Source organism: Euprymna scolopes, chromosome 29, assembly GCF_053919585.1.
Source record: "Euprymna scolopes isolate OS-2025 chromosome 29, ASM5391958v1, whole genome shotgun sequence".
In the NCBI taxonomy this organism is placed as follows: Eukaryota; Metazoa; Mollusca; class Cephalopoda; order Sepiida; family Sepiolidae; genus Euprymna; species Euprymna scolopes.
The window spans coordinates 34,792,945-34,812,601 of record NC_136510.1 but is presented as its reverse complement, the minus strand read 5'-3'; positions in this window follow the sequence as shown (position 1 = coordinate 34,812,601).

The following is a 19,657-nucleotide window of genomic DNA, read 5'->3' as shown; positions in this document are numbered from 1 at the left end:
GTTTCATCCATAAATATCCAACAACAATTGTTTTATAGATCTGTATTTTTTAAATGAAGATTAGTTGTTTTTACGGACTATTGTTCTTATGTTGGGTGTTATTTGTGTAATGTTTCAGTCGGTGTAGCCTTCGACCTTTGTGAGGCATACTGGTCGCCATCTTGGAAAAGAAAACACCTCCAAGAATGCGAAACCATCTATGGAATAAGTAACTTTTCCCCTTTCTTTTCTAAAATAACGATAGTTCGATCAAAACAAGTAATAAAAACAAATGTTTTATTGCCATTCCATTATATGCACCCCGTGATAAGACGTGCAAAAAATAAAACTTTACTGTTGATCTTCTCCTGATTTTGGTTGTAATAGTCCACTTCAATTCAAGAATAGTCTGGGGGTGGGTTTTAAGAAGTGGAAATAATCCTTCTACCGCTACAGAAGATATCTCACTACTAATGCAATTCTCTGTCGGTATAAAAGCTAAGTACATCCAAGGATGGAATACTGCTGCCACATCTGGACAAGAGCTGTTAAAAACAGCATATCCTGCCTTGACAGAGTACAAAATAGACTTCGTGGTTTAGTGGGGGATTCCCTTTTCTCTTCCCTGCAACCTCTCTCCCACAGAAGAGACGTTGCGAGCCTGTCTTTGTTTTATCGGTATTTCCATGGCAGGTGATCGTCTGAGCTTCAATCCCTCGTCCTCCCTCGCCAATCTTTCGCGAGAAACACCTGTCTGGCTGAAACAACTGTCAATAATTTTCCCCCACTCTTTATCTGTGCCTAAATCCAAACGCAGATTCCATGAGCAAAGCTTCTTTCTTAGAACTGCACGCCAGTGGAACTCTCTGCCGCTTACCTGCTTCCCACCTGACTAGATCTTGGACGTCTTCAAGTCCAACATAAACAAACTCCTGACAAACCGCCCCCTTAAGTAAGACACTTTATCAAAACCCGCAATACTAATGATAACTACAATACTATCTCATTGATTACTGTACACGCAATAAGCCTTATCCCTGAGTGGCCTTCGGGCCTTGATAAGTTGTGACCCCCATGTAAAAAAAAAGATCGGAAGTAACATCGGCCGAAACATTGTAAAAACAACAACCAAGATGAGAATAATTCAAAGAATACAAAGAATACTTCCTCATCTCAAAATACAGTTTGTTTCTTTATTAGCAAACAATTGATATATCCCGGACATCATTTTTACGGGTAATTCTTTTTTGGCACGCCAGCTCGCCAAAAAAGTACGCCACGCGCAAAATTTCATTCCGTCATAAAAACAACTTTCTACAGAAAAAAAAAACTTGTTTTTACATTTTTATCTAGCGAATAAACATACAATTATATATATAAAAAATTTTTTTTTAAGTCAGTTTCATTTAAGAATAAAACCCAACTTCATCCCCGGTGCATAATTTTGATTGTTTTTAAATAATAAATGTGTTTTTTTTTTCACATATATTTTATGCTTATTCGTTAGGTAAATGTCTAAACATTCTTGTATAAATAAACTTTATTCAATTTTATTCTTTAGAAAACATAATTCAGCGATACGCCACACATATTTCATGAAAAAAGTTAATTTTGTTTTACAATCGAAAATATCGACTTCAACTGCATTGTTGGATTTTAAAAATAATAAAGGTGTTTTTTTTATATATAACTTTATGCTAATTCGCTATATAAAAATGTAAAAATAAGTTTGTTCTTTTTTCTGTAGAAAGTTGTTTTTATGACGGAATGAAATTTGGCACGTGGCGTACATTTTAGCGAGCTGGCGTGCTGGAGTGCCGAAAAAGAATTACCGCATTTTACCGATCTTGCGTGGTGGCTTTATTTAAAAACTGAATGTAGAATTTAGTATATATATATATATATATATATTTACACAGTGATCACCATTTATCAAGGCCCGGAAGCCACTCAGGGATAAGGGTTATTGCAAGTACATTACGTTAGTGTGGAGATTTGATGAAGTGTTTACTTAAGGGGGCGGTTCATTAGAAATTTGTTAACATTGGACTTAAAGACATCCAAGTTTTAGTCCGGTGGGAAGCAGGCAGACGGAACAGAGTATAATCTGAAGTACTTATGCATTGTACGACCCGCGATTTCCACGAACTTGGCTCAGGTTCACTCGCCAGCTGACGGAAATTACCGGAAAAGTACCGAATGTTCTTCCTCAATTTTTAAAAACGCTACGAAAAAAGATATGGCATAATCACGCTGACATACCGGTTCCTGTAAGATAATCGAAGTTAAGCATCATTGATCATGATCAGTACTTAAATGAGTAATCATTTGAGAATACCAGGCGCTGTATGTGCTCTCCAGCATTGTTTCTAGTCGTTTGGAGTAGACGTCTCCTTGCCACTGGAATCAGACAGATTGACTCAGAAGAAGTATGGTTGGAGATTTCGAAGTCCTTGCTCAGGCAGTCTTGTTGTGTTGTTATCTCTAATAAGGGGGACCGTTGTGTGTGATATCAGAGTTAACGTTGTGTGATCGTCTAGTGGTCCAGTCTATTAAATGATATGTTCATATACCGTTGTGTGTGTTTGTGTGTGGTACATGTATTTTTCAACATACCTTCGCGCGTCGTCAATGTTGGCCTATCTGGAAAAATCTCTCGTCTTGGAGGGAGACTGGTACCTGTTTGGACGAAGATTCATTTCACTCCAAACGACAAATTGGTTTTATAGTTTTTATTTCATTTTCCAGATGTCTCGCAAAAGGATGGAAAACAAATATCTGGCCTGCGTGGTTTCCCTTGATACACACGTCAGCGTCCCCTCCACAAGTGAAGGAGAGGAGACGTCTGTGAAGCCGTCCGTCGCCTTCTAAGTCAACATTGAAAAAGCTAACCTGATCGATTCAGCTAACCTCGATTCAGCTAACCTGATCACATGATTCACACGCAATCCGATCAGCTGACCCTGACTTCCGGTCAACGTGTCTACAATATAATTCACAGATCTCTCTCTCTCTCTCTCTCTCTCTCTCTCTCTCTCTCCCCATTCTATAACCGTCTTACATGGGGTATCCATTATCTTTCGAGACAGAACGGAGACGGTTGAGGAAAAAGATGACAAATATTTATCTAATACGAATTACAATGGGTAAATAAAAACAGAAACACACACACACACACACACACACACACACACACACACACACACACACACACACACACAAACACACAAACACACACACATAACCGTAAGTTTGATGAAGAAATATTTATTTTTTTCTTGCAAAATAAATCAAAATTGAAGTTTTACGATTTTTTTTTTCGAGCAAACTTGTAAGAACCTTCCTTTTTTTTTTTTTTTTAAAGAAAATGTGTTTTTTTTGTTTCAAAAGAAATTGTTAGGAAAACGCTTTACTTGTTTTTTTTGGGGGGGGGATTTTGTTTCTCGAAAAGTTTTAAGCAAAACCTTTTTTCTTTTTGCTTAAATTCTTATTGGCTAAAACTCGACAGCGCTTTTGTTACCGATTTTTTATTGGCTAAGTGTTTATAATATTGCGATCGGTCTTTTCCGGTTATTGACGTCAGCTGACGGACGAACCCGGGTAACTTGATAAAAACAATGCACAAGTACCATAATTATTAAGGACAATAACATAATGAAATATGCAAATGAATGTTCTGAGCGTTTGAAGAAAACAAATATTGAATATGATATAATATATTTATCTATCTATAAATTTGAGTTCTTCTCAGTTCGACATTGATATTATAAAGTCTACTGTTTCTATTTAAAAATATTAAAATGGACTCTTTTAATATAATCAGCCATCGATATGCGAGCGACTACATGAAGGTTAACTAATTTGCATATTCTTTAAAAAAAAATGAGCGTTAATTAATTAATTATTTATATTTGTGGTTTCTTATTTCTTATGATTGGTTTCATTTCACTATTACGCTGAATTCTATTTAGGCATGGCGACTACGTCTGCATAATTGCATCGAATTCAAAATGAAAACGTTTTAACACGAAAATATTTTTAGATCTATCTTTCTCTTTCTCTCTCTCTCTCTCTCTCTCTATCTCTGTCTCTCTCGGTCTGTCTGTCTGTCTGTCTGTTTGTCTCTCTCTCTCTCTCTTTATATATATATATATATATATATATATATATATATATATATATATATATATATATATATATAAGTGAAAGTGTCTGTCTGGTTGTATCTGTGTATCTGTGTGTCTGTGTGTGTATATTTCCCTACGCAATAACTCTGTCAATTTTTAGTCTACAGACTAGAAATTTGATATACAGGGTACTGAGATTTGGAAAAATCGATGTGATCCGTTTTCAGCCAGAAATTTCGCGATTAAGGGGTCAAAGTTCAACGATTTGACCTTTGAGAACTCTACCAAACTCCTCCAACCATTTTCGGTCTAAACACTTGAAATTTTAGATATCGGTTCATTGGACATGAATCTAACTTAATAACGTAATTTGAGTCCAAAACAATAAATTTTAAGAGGTCATAATAGGGGTCAAATGAAAAAAATTGACCACTTTTCTTTTTTGCTCAACATACATCTCCAAATACCCGGGCAACGCCGGGCACCCATGCTAGTATATATATATATATATATATATATATATATATACATTTAAAGTGATGGTTGTGTAGTTCCAACGAGAGAAAAAAATGTATATCAACAATTGTGGGGTTTTTTTTTTAAAGGTTTTCATCATATTTTTATTTTAAAATATTTTTATAACGCGTTTCGAGCTTCGGGTGTGCTCTCTTCAGATGTTTTCGTAAAAAGTTTTTCTTTAAAATGTGAGTTTGAAAAGTTATTTTTACCTCTGCTGATACTAAATGTGTTCAGAGTGATGTGGTCTCAGACATCCTGTCTCCAACCGTAAGTGTTCAAAGTGTCCGGTCAAAGTTAGATTCAAAGAGGGCGCTTTTGGTCCATTTGGTGAAGGTTTTTATGGGTTTTTTATGGGTTTTTTTTAAAGACTTTCTTTCCCCATGTATAGCACACACTCACACACAATCACACACGCATATATATATATATACATACATGTACATGTACACGTGCACACGCATACGCACGCAGGCACATACACATATACACACGCACATACATAGAAATATATGTAGGAGCATACATATATACATACCCACCTACGCACTCACACACACACTCACACACATCCACCACTAACACGTCAGGCACATATTGGTTAATTTTTTTTCCCCCAACCAAAACACGCATGCATACATGCACTTAATCATTCAAACATAAGTACACGCACACACACACAAGTAAGATGGAGAATATACATGCACATACACACATATATATATACATACATGTATGTACATACACACTCACAAACATTCATATACTATGTAGGCACATACACATTCACACACACATATGCACACATGTAAATGTGTTCGTGTGGATATGGATATACGCGTATATGTGAGCCCTTGCATATGTCTCCCTATGTATGTGCATATGTGTGTGTGAATGTGTATGTGCCTACATAGTATATGGATGTTTGTGAGTGTGTATGTACATACATGTATGTATATATATGTGTGTATGTGCATGTATATTCTCCATCTTACTTGTGTGTGTGTGCGTGTACTTATGTTTGAATGATTAAGTGCATGTATGCATGCGTGTTTTGGTTGGGGGGAAAAAAAATTAACCAATGTGTGCCTGACGTGTTAGTGGTGGATGTGTGTGAGTGCGTGTGTGATAAAAAAACGGCCCGTAAAGAATTCAATCATTTGGGCCCCTAGCGCCGCTCTGCGATTTTTAATTTTGGAGGAGATAGAGTTGAAGAATATGGAGACAGACAGACCGACAGACAGACAGACCGACAGACCGACAGACAGACATATAGCCATTTATATATTAGACATATGAAAATGTATATATGTATATATGTGTATGTATGTATATATATATATATATATTTAGTCGGTGTGCGTGCGAAAACTCTCAACTAAACTCCTCTTTGAATATTTGAAGTTGAAATTTGATAAAGAGTGTATTTATATTAGTAGCAGGTTTTCGATTTGGGTTTTAGTCGGGAAAAATTGTTACTAACGAGTCAAAATTAAAAACAAGACCGTTGCTCTTGGCAGGGTAAGTCGAATAAAACATTGCCGTTACTGTTTATTTTGGCGCATGCGCAAAATTAAACATACATAGTTCAAAGCCCCTTAATTTTTAACCTTTCACACCCATCTGTCGGTAGCTCAGACAGTAAGGACACTAGTAACGATAAGTAACGACTAAGCGTTAATGTTCTGGTTTCGATTCTTGCGAATCGTCCCCAATTCACATTTCATACTAACTTTTGAAATCATTACTGTATATTAGATAATAATCAATGAAGAATTGGCTCTATAATAATAAGTAAGAAATCTGTATGAATTCAAATATATTCATTAGTTCTTTATGACCGGGCAACGCCGGGCGGTTTGCTAGTCACTAATATTACTACGAAAATAGTAAAACTGAGTGAGGTAGCGGGCAAAACAAAATTAACCCGAGCGACAGATTTTCGAAGGTTGCTGAACTTTTATCCTAAGGGTACTCGTCTCGTCGGGCTCTTCAGAAAGTAGCATATGGTCGATTTCGAAATCGTTTCATCCTCACAAAAAAACGTATCCACTTCCTTCACAGCTTAACACTTATTGCGTGATAAGCTCCGACGATAAACGATTCTTGATACGCCTTTATCAGCTCCGTTAAGAGCTTAAATAAATAAATACATGTATTTGCAGTCCGCTGATATCGTCCGAGAGTTGTTGATATTTCCCCAGTTTGTTTTACCATTCGCAGACAATCGTAAACTTAAGATGAGCCATAAAATCGCCTCTACGACTTATATTTAGCCATTTAATTGGCATCTGCCTAATAATTTGAGACTGAGAAGTGTTTGTTTATCCAGACAAATGGCTTCCGCTGGTTTACACTGCGCAGAAAGACACGTCTTTCATACGACATGCGCATGTAGATGTTAGGGGGAAACCTTGCTACATTTTTGAATAGCTACGCATGAAAACGCACGCGCGTGCACTCTCTCTCTCTCTCTCTCTCACACACACACACACACACACACACACACACACACACATATATATATATATTTCATGTGTATACATATGTATTGCATGGATCTATTTTCAATGTTTATTTAAACAGTACTAAATACGTGAGTAGGGTCAGGTGGTAGGATTTGAAAAAAAAAAATTTATATATATATATATATATGTGGAAAAATATTTCTTCAATTATATTTCATCTTTTATTTATACCAATTCTTTAATTTATGAAACTCAATGTAATTACAGAGCATATAACAAATAAATGACAAAAGTCTATATTCCAAATTTCAAGATGTTGACCATCTTACTGCAATGTTTGCTTCGCACTTAACTTTTAACTCAACTCATCTGTCTTTGGATTTTGCTGTTTCCAACTTCTATCGGCAAACGTGGTTTCCATGTCCTTTTGACTTATATACTCCTATATTATTTTCTAAAAACTGTTTCTCTTGAAGTTTTTTTTTTTTTTTTTTTTTACATGGAGGTCACCACTTATCAAGGCCCTGAGGCCACTCGGAGATAAGGGTTATTGCATGTACAGTAATCAATGGGACAATAGCGTAGTAATCGTTAGTGATGGAGATCTGATAAAGTGTCTTACTTAAGGGAGCGGTTTATCAGGAACTTGTTTATGTTGGACTTGAAGACATCCTAGTTGTAGTCAGGTGGGAAACAGACAAACGAAACAGAGTTCCACAGGCGTGCACTTCTAAGAAAGAAGCTTTGTTCATGGAATCTACGTTTTGATTTAGGCACAGGTCAAGTCAGTCAAGAAACGTACTTTTATATTGTTCGGGGTTTGGAAATTGAACATTCTTATGAGTTTAATTATGTTCTGTTGAAGTCAAGAAATGTACTGCGTGTTGTTCGGGGTTCTAAAGTTTTCAATTTATTTGCTTGACTGCAAAATTATAGCCAGCCTATTTTTTTTTTTTTTTTGCTAACTATTTTTCCTCTGAGGATAATAGGCAATCTATTGAACCTCTACGACGTAAAAAAAAAAAATCTTGTATCTCATGTGTCGAATAATAAATATTGTAAATTCTAACATACTTTACATTGATTTTACAAAATTTATATCACACCCTTGGCGTTAATCTCGCGTTGCCAGCGCACAGTTCCAACATTTCAAAATACAACCGCTAAGAGACAACGCGCGGATATTTACAAACGCACTTTCCTTTTCTACAGTTTTACAACATAGCAGAAAAGAAGAAGAGAAAAAAGAAAAAAGAAAGAAAACAGCATAAAGTTTAGCCCCGAAATATATTTAAATTATAAATATTATCTCCTATATAATTTTTTTACTGTCGAAATTCCCCCCTGGACCAAAGTATCCTAGGTTTGCAATAACCGATGTCACATACTAATTCATTACATCTAGGCTATTTGCTACTATCTTATGTAATTTTAGACAAATTAAGTCGTCATAATAAAATGCTACATTGCATCCTAGGAGCAACACCATCACAATCGAAACGTCTACAGAGGAAGGAATCCCTATTTTTCTCCAGAAATATTTAGTCCTCTCACTGCTACCAATTTACACCGGGACTGATTCTAAATTTTTATACGATACTTACATTGCACCCATCGTAACTGGTTATTACCTACATACATATAACAATTTTTCCATTTCCCGTTTCAAAAATAATACGTTCCCCCTTCTTAAATTCCGCCCATTTTGATTGGCTTATACCTGACTATTCGGATATTCCAGAATCCACTTCTACAATGAAGTTTCGGCCGAAAAGGTGTAAACGCTCCAGAAATTGTACAATATAGCCTCGCTCTCTACAGAAGATAACTGTGCTGAAAAATAACTAAATTTAACATATTAACGGGTTGTCGTCGCCCTTTACATATTACAATCGTGCTGAAAAAAAAATTAAACATATTAAAAGATTGGCGTCGCTCTCTCCATATTATAATCGTGCTGAAATAAAATAAACAAAATTAAACATATTAACCGATTGATGTCGCTAAAAAAACAACAAAATTAAACATATTAACCGATTGACGTCGCTAAAAAAACAACAAAATTAAACATATTAACCGATTGACGTCGCTAAAAAAACAACAAATTAAACATATTAACCGATTGACGTCGCGAAAAAAACAACAAAATTAAACCTATTAACCGATTGACGTCGCTAAAAAAACAACAAAATTAAACATATTAAAAGATTGACGTCGCTAAAAAAATAACAAAATTAAACCTATTAACCGATTGACGTCGCTAAAAAACAACAAAATTAAACATATTAACCGATTGACGTCGCTAAAAAAACAACAAAATTAAACATATTAACCGATTGACGTCGGTAAAAAAATAACAAAATTAAACATATTAACCGATTGACGTCGCTAAAAAACAACAAAATTAAACATATTAACCGATTGACGTCGCTAAAAAACAACAAAATTAAACATATTAACCGATTGACGTCGGTAAAAAAATAACAAAATTAAACATATTAACCGATTGACGTCGCTAAAAAAAAACAAAATTAAACATATTAACCGATTGACGTCGCTAAAAAACACGAAATTAAACATATTAACCGATTGATCGCTAAAAAAATAACAAAATTAAACATATTAACCGATTAACGTCGCTAAAAAAACAACAAAATTAAACATATTAACCGATTGACGTCGCTAAAAAAACAACAAAATGAAACATATTAACCGATTGACGTCGCTAAAAAAAACAACAAATTAAACATATTAACCGATTGACGTCGCTTAAAAAAACAACAAATTAAACATATTAACCGATTGACGTCGCTAAAAAAACAAAAAAATTAAACATATTAACCGATTGACGTCGCTAAAAAACAACAAAATTAAACATATTAACCGATTGACGTCGCTAAAAAAAACAACAAAATTAAACATATTAACCGATTGACGTCGCTAAAAAACAACAAAATTAAACATATTAACCGATTGACGTCGCTAAAAAAAAACAAAATTAAACATATTAACCGATTGACGTCGCTAAAAAACACAAAATTAAACATATTAACCGATTGATCGCTAAAAAAATAACAAAATTAAACATATTAACCGATTAACGTCGCTAAAAAAACAACAAAATTAAACATATTAACCGATTGACGTCGCTAAAAAAACAACAAAATTAAACATATTAACCGATTGACGTCGCTTAAAAAAACAACAAATTAAACATATTAACCGATTGACGTCGCTAAAAAAACAACAAAATTAAACATATTAACCGATTGACGTCGGTAAAAAACTAACAAAATTAAACATATTAACCGATTGACGTCGCTAAAAAACAACAAAATTAAACATATTAACCGATTGACGTCGCTAAAAAACAACAAAATTAAACATATTAACCGATTGACGTCGCTAAAAAAAAATAAAATTAAACATATTAACCGATTGACGTCGCTAAAAAACACAAAATTAAACATATTAACCGATTGATCGCTAAAAAAATAACAAAATTAAACATATAAACCGATTAACGTCGCTAAAAAAACAACAAAATTAAACATATTAACCGATTGACGTCGCTAAAAAAACAACAAAATGAAACATATTAACCGATTGACGTCGCTAAAAAAACAACAAATTAAACATATTAACCGATTGACGTCGCTAAAAAACAACAAAATTAAACATATTAACCGATTGACGTCGCTAAAAAAAAACAAAATTAAACATATTAACCGATTGACGTCGCTAAAAAACACAAAATTAAACATATTAACCGATTGATCGCTAAAAAAATAACAAAATAAAACATATTAACCGATTAACGTCGCTAAAAAAACAACAAAATTAAACATATTAACCGATTAACGTCGCTAAAAAAACAACAAAATGAAACATATTAACCGATTGACGTCGCTAAAAAAACAACAAAATTAAACATATTAACCGATTGACGTCGCTAAAAAAAACAACAAATTAAACATATTAACCGATTGACGTCGCTAAAAAACAACAAAATTAAACATATTAACCGATTAACGTCGCTAAAAAAAACAACAAAATTAAACATATTAACCGATTGACGTCGCTAAAAAAAACAACAAAATTAAACATATTAACCGATTGACGTCGCTTAAAAAACAACAAAATTAAACATATTAACCGATTGACGTCGCTAAAAAAAACAACAAAATGAAACATATTAACCGATTGACGTCGCTAAAAAACAACAAAATTAAACATATTAACCGATTGACGTCGCTAAAAAAACAACAAATTAAACATATTAACCGATTGACGTCGCGAAAAAAAACAACAAAATTAAACATATTAACCGATTAACGTCGCTTAAAAAAACAACAAATTAAACATATTAACCGATTGACGTCGCTAAAAAAACAACAAATTAAACATATTAACCGATTGACGTCGCGAAAAAAAAATAACAAAATTACACATATTAACCGATTAACGTCGCTTAAAAAAACAACAAATTAAACATATTAACCGATTGACGTCGCTAAAAAAACAACAAAATTAAACATATTAACCGATTGACGTCGCTAAAAAACAACAAAATCAAACATATTAACCGATTGACGTCGCTAAAAAAAACAACAAAATTAAACATATTAACCGATTGACGTCGCTAAAAAACAACAAAATTAAACATATTAACCGATTGACGTCGCTAAAAAAAACAACAAAAATAAACATATTAACCGATTGACGTCGCTAAAAAACAACGAAATTAAACATATTAACCGATTGACGTCGCTAAAAAAAACAACAAAATTAAACATATTAACCGATTGACGTCGCTAAAAAACAACAAAATTAAACATATTAACCGATTGACGTCGCTAAAAAAAACAACAAAATTAAACATATTAACCGATTGACGTCGCTAAAAAACAACAAAATTAAACATATTAACCGATTGACGTCGCTAAAAAAAACAACAAAATTAAACATATTAACCGATTGACGTCGCTAAAAAACAACAAAATTAAACATATTAACCGATTGACGTCGCTAAAAAAAACAACAAAATTAAACATATTAACCGATTGACGTCGCTAAAAAAAACAACAAAATTAAACATATTAACCGATTGACGTCGCTAAAAAAATAACAAAATTAAACCTATTAACCGATTAACGTCGCTAAAAAAAACAACAAAATTAATATATATATATATACAGTTGATGTTCCCTGAAGTTCTATTATCTGCGAGTTTGTCTAGATTACCAAGAGTTTCCACTTCCATCGATGATCATTGAAAATCACTTTGCCTTATCGCAACAGCTGTTTAACATTGATATATTGCTAGTAATAAGCGTTGTACATCTCTAGAATTTAAGTGGCATCTGCCTCATAATTTGCGATAGAGAAGGATCTGTTTATCCAGACAAGTGGCTTCCGATGGTTTACACTGCGCAGAAAGAAACATTTTTCATACAGCATGCGCATGAGCACATTGCCATCAGTTAGGAGAAAATCTTGCTACATTTTTGATAAGAAATATATATATATATATCAAAACGTAAACACATACGCCCAACAAATAGACAAATGCACATAGATATATACGCATACAATTAATACCAGTAATACAGTTATGGTTAACACAAAAGAGATAAGTAAATAAATGAGCAAATATGAAATAACAAAAACATTACGACATAAAAATTGATATGTGATAAATTAGCACGTAAGTTCATTTTTTGGCAGGCTCTTCGTAGCATCACGGGAAACGCACCCGACTAAATATTCAAAGATTACACTGTTGCTGAATTTGGGAAGCCGTTTCAAATCTGTATCTGAGGCTGCGGATCTTGATATCTTCCCTGTAAGAATTAACTCTAGGACGACCAGATTTCGGGGCGTCACAAAACTGCCGGTGTTTTGGTACTTTTGCACAGTCGTTCGTACCATTTTCTCATCATATCTACGGCCGATTACTCGATTGGATGAACCAGAAAGGTGGAGATTAATGAGCTCCTAACGATCACTAAGAGAAAATCGAGGCATACAGACTAAATGTTCTGTATATATCTGGTACCCCAACAATTATGATTAGAGATGTTTTGTTGCCTAAAAGGTGTATATTTTAAGCTGGTTTTAAGCTCATTTGTTGCTGCAGATTTTCTTTTTGTCTTCTCGATTTGAAGTAATTTTTTTTTAATTGACCTAAACACAAAGATACTTCAATTAAAAGTCAAATATGAACGGTTAAAATTACAGAAGAATAAAAGGCCAATCAAATGAGGTATAGGTTGTTTAAACAGTTACATTCAATTTAGCTTGAGTTTGCAGAAAATGACAAATGCGGACTTTTTTTGGCGCTATTGTACACACACACACACACACACACACACACACACACACACACACACACACACACACACACATATATATATAGTGGAAATGGTAATTAATAAAAACTGAAGAAAGTGCTCAATACTGTTGTAGAGCAAATATGCGTTTTATTTTTATTACCGTATCTTTCTGTAAAGTTACATTATTGTTTCAGCTACCCGGCCGTTTTTTTTTGGCCGTCTGTAGCTTCCTCAGACTTTTACAGAAAGTATATATATATATATATATATATATATATATATATAATTAGTTTTTTGGAAAAAGAATTCCAACAGAGTGCTCAAATAAAAGCAAAATTCGAAGAGAGCGTATTTATATATATTTTGTATTTTGTGTACAGAAAGTTGTTAGATGAGACAAGTCATTGGTACCGTCGGTTTCTAGCCCGATAATTAGGACCATTTAGGTGATGAGAGAAAGAGATGAGTACTGGCTGAAGAGAGCTTGACATGGATATCTTAAACGGTCCTAATTATCGGGCTTGAAACCGACGGTACCAATGACTTGTCTCATCTAACAACTTTCTGTACTCAAAATACAATATATATATATATATATGTATATATATATATATATATATATATATATATATATATATATATAAGTGAAATTGTCTGTATGTGTGTTTGTGTGTGTACTTTTCCCTACCAAACTACTCCCTACTTAATTTTCAGTCTACAGAGTCGAGATTTGACATAAGGGGTATTGAGATTTGGGAAGATCTTTGTAATCGGTTTCCGTTAAAAAATTTGGCTGTTAAGGAGTCAAAGTTCAACCACTTGACCTTTGAAAATTCTACAAAACTCCTCTGCCAATTTTGGAACTAAACACTTGAAATTTTAGATGTACGTTACTTGGACATGGATCAAACGTTTTAATTCAATTTGATTCCAAAACAATACATGTTTAGGGGTTAAAATTGGGCTCCAAGTTAAAAAATTGACTTTTGCGGTTTTTACTCGGACAATTTTTGGTCTAAACATTTGAAATATTCAGACATAGGACAAGCTTTTTAATCGGTCTTTGGCCGACAATTTGGCTGTAAAGGAGTCAAAGTTTCAAAGATTTTACCTTTACGGTTTCTAGCAAACTATTCAGCCAATTTTGGGTCAAACATTTGAAATTTTACATAAAGGGTATTCAGACATGCAGCAAGCTTTTTATCAGTTTTAGGTGAAAATTTGGCTGCGAAGAGGTCGAAGTTGAAAAAGTTTCTCTTTGCAGACTCTACCGAACTCCTCCACCAATTTTGGGTCTAAAAACTTGAAATTTTATATGTAGGTTACCTGGACATGAGTCAAGCATTTTATTATGTATGTACATATTCACATAAAGTTATGAACAGTACATAGGACCCTAGCAAACCCGGGCTGAACTGCTAGTATATATATATATATATATATATATATATATATATATATATATATATATATATATATATATATATATGAGATTATTAGTAAAACTAGATGAATTGTTGTACCGAGACATCATCAGCGTGACGATCAAGCCTGAAGTTTTTCTCATCTCATTTTTTTTTTGAGAAAACAAAGAAAGAAAACTAAAAAGTTATCACAATAAAACATGAATAATTAAATCAAAATAAAAATATCTTAATTTATAGTCTGTTCGACATTTCCAGTTCATACTTTTTCAGAAATTCTTTTCTTTTTTGTTTTGTAAAATAAAGGAATTTCAACGTATTCTCCCAAATATTTAAAGGCAACGTTTTAATACGTCGAAAGGGGGAGTGAATGAACTGTTATAATAGCGAGGATATATGTTTTTTTTCTTGAATTTTCGGAAACTTCGCTGAAGCTGTGTTGAAGTGTTTCAGCTTGGTTGTGCAAGAATACAGCTTCAAATGTTAGAATTATTTTATAAAGCCAGTCAAATCATTGCAGGACCAAATGGATAGTCTTTGATGTTTAGTCCTGAGTCTTAAAATTCCCCAAACTGAAACGGGATATTTTTTTTTCTATTTCTAACGCCAGATTTTGCTTCTTGACAGTCTTCATAACACATATGTTATAATGTTTATTGTGTTTCAAGATACATTTATACATATATATTTTTGTGTGAATGTTTTTCACGCAGCTTTTTTATTGTCTTACATCAACCCTCGATTATCTCTCAATATGTCCAGGTAATCTATATCTAAAATTTCAAGTTTTAAGACCCAACATTGGTGGAGGAGTTTAGTAGAGTCTGCAAGGGTAAACTCTTTCAACTTCGACCTCTTGGCAGCCAAATCATAACATTTATATCTCTCTTTGCTCATTGGTAGATTTTTACGCCAAATGCCCAAATAGTTTTCTTTTGACTAATACTTCCTCATTGACATTTTAACTAAACTAGTTATTATAACATTTTGCTAGTCCTATGGCATTTGCGTCTTTATTGCTCAGTTAATTTTAACCAGATTATTGAGGGAATACTAGTTAATCTAATGTTCTGTTCAGCCCACGCCCTCCTTTTGTCTTTTTACGTCCTAGCCCCATTTTGGCGGGGTTATTCAAGACAAGTTCGGCCTATGTTTATCTCTTAAATGCTTAGTCACTTTTGACAAGATTATTCGAGACAATTACGGTTGACACCTGACTTAACGGGCCTGAGGCACAATCCGTGCCCCCGACTTAATCAGATATCAACATTATACAACAGCTATCGCATTTCCTCTTTTTATATCACAATAGAGTTTGACCTTACTATTAAGCATCGGCAGTTCTATCTAATGCGAGCACTGTTTTTTCATTCTCTATTCTCTAATTTCCGCTATACCCTAAGCTTTTTTGTTCGTAAACTGACCCTTCAAAAGTCCAGTCACTAACTTCTGATCGCCAGGTTACATCCCATGTCCGGGAAATTTGATTCGTTGTCTGAATTCTGTCAACAACTTTCAGACTGTCTACACAAAATGTTATCGTTATTTAGATTCTTCATCTCGAGGACTGAGAGCAGATTAGATATTTAGTAGGTACTAATCTTTCTAGTATAGTGGCAAAGCAAGCTGTTGCGCCTTATTGTCATAAAGAGTTGCAGTTACAAAAATTAATTTACTTCATGTAAAGTGTTCTACATGACTACCACAGAGTTACTTGCTTTCCGCATATTTCAATGACTTAACATTTTAATCTGAATTAAAGTCATAGAATACAGACGAACAAACGCATCAGACCACGTGAAAATCTTGCAAATAAAACATTAATATTTATAAGTTGCTCAACATAGCCCCTACTAAAAATGAGTTATCTTTTTTTTTTTTAATTTCTTACTAAAAAAGTAAAAAATACAATGTCTTCATATTAAATAATCGTTTTTCACAACGGCAGGATTAGTAGTCGACCCATAAGCTTAGAAGAAAATGACTTCATAGAAATAAAGTCAGAATTATTTTTATTTTCTTAGTACATACTTTTTTAGTACTTACTTAGTACTTTTATTTACCTTTTCACGCGTTATAATTACTTAAACATTTATTTCCGTCTTGCAAAACCTCAAGCCAAGATTTTGTTCAGATTTTAAAACTTTAGTAATCCATAACAATAAAACTGGAGATACCACTTAAACAATCCAAACACAAATCTATAAAAATATGTTCAAGTTTAAAAGGTTTATTCTAACTTCCTCTCTAAAACAAAACAAGCTATTTGCTACGTAAAAATGATTGTGAAGCAATATCCTTTATCATAATGCATAACCGACTCGTAAGACCAGACTATTCGTATTTAAGACTAAAAGGACATTGCCGGTTAATCAAGGTTCCACAAAACAAGAATATATGACTGACAGGACAGAAGAAAATTCGAAAGTGAGCAGACAAGAAGAAAATAAGCGAACAAATGTACTTACTGAATGGTGCAATATCCCTTTTTTAAGTTCTCCACGCTCGGCTTAGTTTTTTTGTTACATCCTTATTTGCTACTGCGTTTTCTTTTTCGTCCTTTTTATTGCGACTGCATTTTCTCCGTGGCAGCAGAAATAAGTAAAATCCGGGTTGGCGTTCTTTCTTGTTTTAATACATGCATTTATTGCCGTTACTCTGCCGTATCGAAACCAGCTTAAATGTCTCTTGCTTCTGCTCCACTACACACCGGCTGTAGACGGCCATTTTTTATACGTCCATCATTATTGACCGTGCTCTGGCCACAGCCAGCATATTCTCTCCTTCACTTTACGCGTCCGGCGTCGACTTTCTTTCTTACCGACCACGTGGTGTACTTTTTCTTTTTCTTCAGTCGCAAGCCGGAGCACACTTGCCAATTTGTATACACGTTCAAACGCTGCTCCTGCTGTTCATATAATCGCTTGCCATCCATTTTTTTGGCTACTGCTGCTGCTTATATTTTCATACGCGTACATATGCGCTCTGTTACATGGGTGAATCCTGCCTATAGAAATATAGAAAAATGTATTCATACATATAATTCATAATGATCGGTTAATTTGTAGACAGAGAAAAAGAAATACAGAGACAGCAAGAGAATTACCCCCTTTCTGTGAACTTTCAATATTCATCGGTATATCTTTCTAGCTAACTAAACATACTAGTTTCATGTAATTTATTTACCTTGACAATAAGCATATTTTAATAAAACCATTTGTAATTTATTCTTTCATATATTACTTAAATTAATTATTAATTGCTATCAATATCGATAAAATTATTGCAGATATAAAGATAAAATAATACAATCAAATTAAAAATTAATAACAGCAAACATTAATAACTATTTTAAAAAATGGTAATTAAAATAGACAGAAATGCAAATGTGTCTATGCGTTTCGCCCTTAATATATATATATATATATATATATATATATATATATATATATATATATATATATATATATATATACTAGCGTGGGTGCCCGGCGTTGCCCGGTTGTTTGGAGGTGTATGCTGAGCAAAAAAAAAAGGGTCAATTTAAAAAAAAAATTTAACCCCTATTATGACACCTTAAAATGTATTGTTTTGGGGTCTAATCAAGTTATTAAGTTACATCCATGTCCAAGGAACCTATATCGAAAATTTCAAGTGTGTAGACCCCAAATTTTCGGAGGAGTTTAGTAGAGTTCTTAAAGGTCAAATCGTTGAACTTTGATGCCTTAACAGCCAAATTTCTGGCCGAAAACCGATCACATCGATTTTCCCAAATCTCAGTACCCTGTATATCTATATATCTGTAGACTAAAAATTGGCAGAGATATTGCGTAGGGAAATGTACACAGACAGACAGACAGACAGACAGACACATTCACTTATATATATATATATGTATGTATATATATATATATATATATATATATATATATATATGATTAGTTTTTTTGAAAAAGGAAATCCAGCAGAGTGGTCAATTAAAAGGAAAATCCGAAGATATCCGAAAAATAAGAGCGTATTTATATTTTGTATTTTGCGTACAGAAAGTTGTGAGATGAGATAAGTCATTGCTACCGTCGGTTTCAAGCCCGATAATTAGGGCCGTTTTAGATATCCATATCAAGCTCTCTTCAGCCACCATGAAGAGAGCTAAAAGGGTCCTAATTATCGGGCTTGAAACGGACGGTACCAATGACTTATCTCATCTAACAATTTTCTGTACTCAAAATACAATAATATATATTGTATCTTGTGTGTGTGTATATATATATACATATATATATGTATATATATATATATATATATATATATATATATATGGATATGTGTGTGTGCGTGCATGTGTGTTGTACTATATATATTAGTGCCCCGATTGTGGTGGTTGTTAACTCACACACCCTGCACGGCCAGGGGTTGTTTTGGCCGTAGGCGGAGTGATACATAAGTAACCAGAATGCAATCCCATAATTCCCTCTCTTTTCTCGATCTCTTTTTCGTCCGGACAGCATGGGGTGAGCACATGTTATTTCCCTTTCTGTAAACGAGAGGAGGGGGAATCCCCTCTCTCTCAGCACTAGTTAAGGTTAGCTAGTTTAAATTGTGAAAGTTAATGATCATCTGAAAATTGTTTTTGTAAAAATATTGTAATATTTTCTTGTAAAAAAAAAAATAAATAGCTAATTACATTTCTCATATATATTGCAACCTGTGTTGTGTTTTTTGTGTCTGCCTTAAATGTCTGCATTAAAGAACGAAGCGGCATGAAAACAAAGAAGGTTCCAACCAGAATGCCACCAAAGTGAAGACGT